Source organism: Salvelinus alpinus, chromosome 7 (assembly GCF_045679555.1).
Source record: "Salvelinus alpinus chromosome 7, SLU_Salpinus.1, whole genome shotgun sequence".
NCBI lineage: Eukaryota > Metazoa > Chordata > Actinopteri > Salmoniformes > Salmonidae > Salvelinus > Salvelinus alpinus.
In genome coordinates, this window is record NC_092092.1 from 29,372,504 (window position 1) to 29,376,363 (window position 3,860).

Sequence of the window (3,860 nt, forward strand, 5' to 3'; positions counted from 1 at the left end):
CATCACAGATTTAAATTCCCACTGTGCCCATGATAAAGTTAACCACATTTCTTTAGATAGCTCCTTTGAACAAAACTTGTTTGCAGTGGTGATTTTAGGATGTAAATCTTGGTGGGGCAAGCTCACACTGGCCTAAGATGTCCATGCACTGGACGGTCTGAAGGATGCACTCCTGTTAGACTGGAAAACAAAGAGACATTTGGTCAGTGGTAGGTCTTTTTTTTATATGCATGCCAGCAAAGCCATTACACAACACAACACTAAACAATGCATTAATTGGACTATAACTGTGACAAACAGTGCCCACAAACTGTGATGGCCTACATAAAGCTGTCCTAACATAGCAGTCCCAAAACCTTACAACCACTACACATGGCTGTCAGCGGAGCCTTGTCTGGCAGCAAAACACTTAACTCAGCCTCATTTACTGCCTTTAAAAAAAAATAGCTGATATGGCTGACTTGCTTTAAAATGTTTTGGTTTCTACTGACAATTGAGATGTACAAACATTCGATGATGACATTTCTCTAAAATAGGCTATAGGCTACATGTGCACCACCAAGTCAGAACAGTATGCTAAGTTATGAAGGGAAAAGGGACCAAATTAATAGGGTGAGGCACATGGGCTACTAACAGCTTACTACACAACATACACTTAGTGTTAATGTCTTAGCTACAGTATACATATCTCCCTGGCATATTACCTAATTTATGCAGCAGCATACAATTTTTGGAGTCACCTTGTTGTTCTCACTTGAACAGGAAGGTGGCACGGCGGTCCTTCGTGGGCAAATTTTGTCATCAAACTTGGTCATTCTCTGGATTTATGGTGCTTTCAATACAACTGGAAACTCATGACGTTAGTGATCTTCAGGTTGGAGCTCTAGAAAGAGGCCTGAGTTCCCGACTTGGAATTCTGAGTTGGATGACCATTCAAAACATATTTTCCCAGTTGGAGCTCGTTTTTTTCAGAGTTTCCAGTTGTCTTGAACTCATTGAAGTCTGAGATTTCCCAGTTCCGAGTTTCCAGTTGTTTTGAACACAGCAGAGGTCATGCTGGATTGACAACATGGCCAATGTTGAATGTTTATCCTTTTAAGCTTGGAAAAGAGACCCTTAAACCCAGACTTGGACCACACAACCACTCCACTGAATAGCAGGCTAGTGATTGCTTTGCAATGCTTGCAGTTAGCCACTAATTCCTTCCAAACTGCTCATTGTTGAATTTGCAATTTCCAACTTGTTGTGTAATGTTTATATCCAATGGCCGACGAGCACCGAAACATTTTATCTATAATTTATCTTTTTAATTTAACTTCAAATGACAAGGATTGAAAAGGATTTGCCAGTAGATTGTTTACTTGATTCATGATGACTGCTAGCTTGCTAGCTAAGATTTTGAAAGTATGATGTTGACATCAGTCCAATCAAAGCTACTGTAGATATTGACGTCATTTTGTCTGTGGCCAATGACCTTGAGCCTTCTTGGATGGGCACTTCTAATGTAACTCTATGGTAGCACCCAAGGGGCTTGAATTTTCTAGCTCTCCCTTTAGATTTTGCGGTGACGTAGTGTCCCCATGAGTGAGAAAACACTGAGCCAATCATGGCGCAACTAGAAAACATTACCAACCCCTACGCTCCGTATTTTCCGCTGGCTCCCCCACAACCACAGAAAGCACTGAGTTAGGCTGAAACGCCTGCATTTTGGAACTGCCTTACACAAGAAAGCAAAAAAGAGACCATGTTTGTTTGTGGCTTTATTAACTCAATGATAATTTTTTTCATACTGATATGTGACACGTATTAATGCCAAAATAACATTCAAAACAGGCAACAAAAAACATTAGCTCTGCAAAAAAAGAAATGTCCCTTTTTCAGGACCCTGTCTTTCAAAGTTAATTCGTAAAAATCCAAATAACTTCACAGATCTTCATTGTAAAGGGTTTAAACACTGTTTCCCATGCTTGTTTAATGAACCATAAACAATTAATGAACATGTACCTGTGGAACGGTCGTTAAGACACTAACAGCTTACAGACAGTAGGCAATTAAGGTCACAGTTATGAAAACTTAGGACACTAAAGAGGCCTTTCTACTGACTCTGAAAAACACCAAAAGAAAGATGCCAAGGGTCCCTGCTCATCTGCATAAACGTGCCTTAGACATGCTGCAAGGAGGCATGAGGACTGCAGATGTGGCCAGGGCAATAAATTGCAATGCTCGTACTGTGAGACAGCGCTACAGAGAGACAGGACAGACAGCTGCTCGTCCTCGCAGTGGCAGACCACATGTAAAAACACCTGGACAGGATCAGTACATCCAAACACAACTGCCCGTGTTACACCAGGAACGCACAATCCCTCCAGCAGTGCTCAGACTGTCCGAAATAGGCTGAGAGAGGCTGGACTGAGGGCTTGTAGGCCTGTTGTAAGGCAGGTCCTCACCAGACATCACCGGCAACAACGTTGCCTATGGGCACAAACCCATCGTCGCTGGACCTGACAGGACTGGCGAAAAATGCTCTTCACTGACGAGTCGCGGTTTTGTCTCACCAGGGGTGATGGTCGGATTCGTGTTTATCGTCGAAGGAATGAGCCTTACACCGAGGCCTGTACTCTGGAGCGGAATCGATTTGGAGGTGGAGGGTCCATCATGGTCTGGGGCAGTGTGTCACGGCATCATCGGACTGAGCTTGTTGTCATTGCAGGCAATCTCAACACTGTGCGTTACAGGGAATGCCAAGAGTGTGCAAAGCTGTCATCAAGGCAAAGGGTGGCTACTGAAGAATCTCAAATATAAAATATATATTGATATGTTCAACACTTTTTTGGTAACTACATGATTCCATATGTGTTATTTCATAGTTTTGATGTCTTCATTATTATTCTACAATGTAGAAAATAGTAAAATAAAGAAAAACCCTTGAATGAGTAGGTGTGTACAATCTTTTGACATATATATATATATATATATACATATATATATATATATAGCTAAACAGGTGGGGCTCAAAATGATGGGTCGCCCCTGCTTGTTTGTAATATAATATATTGGGTCGCCCCTGCTTGTATGTAATATAACCTATTCTGGGAGCCTAGTGAGTGTGTGTGTACGAAATATTTGAAGTGTTTGTAAAATTCACGATGTCAAAAATGAATGGCGGAAAAACGATTATAACGATTTCCGTGTTTTACTGCTAGTTTTTATGGATATTATGACACGCCCACCCTGGCGAACTATAAAATCTATGACACGCCCACTCTGTCGAACTATAAAATCAAACAGATTAAAAGCCGGAAAAAGAAAAAAAATCACATTTCACCCCCAAAAAGTTGTGGATTTTTGTCAACCCTCCCGATTCAGGATATATCATTAACATAGTCATGGCACGCTTTGTGTAAGAGCTATTGAAGATTTATTTATTACTAAGGTGTGGATCGTTCTCCATTGTTCAGAATATACTGTACCATCTTCCGTCATATGCTTGGGTCAATAGCTTTTGACGAGAGAAAACCAAATATCCACCAAATATCAAATATAAAACACATTTTATCTTAGTAAATAACCTTGTGTATTTGTGTACAGTACTTGCAGTTTATATTGGCTCACTGCCAGCTGCACAAGAAGGGGTGTAGCCAGAAATACTTTGTGGCTGTCCTAGACTGCAAGGATACGTGCAGGGAGTACAAGTCGTGGTGGCGGACGGGTGGACCAAGGGCGCGTTCAACAAAAAAAAAACGTTTTGGAATGTTCAGATAGAGATGTCATGAATAGATGCAACATGATTCCTTGGTGTGGTTCTTCTATATATTTATTTCTGCAACGTTCGACAACGTTTGGTAACTGAACGTGGCCCA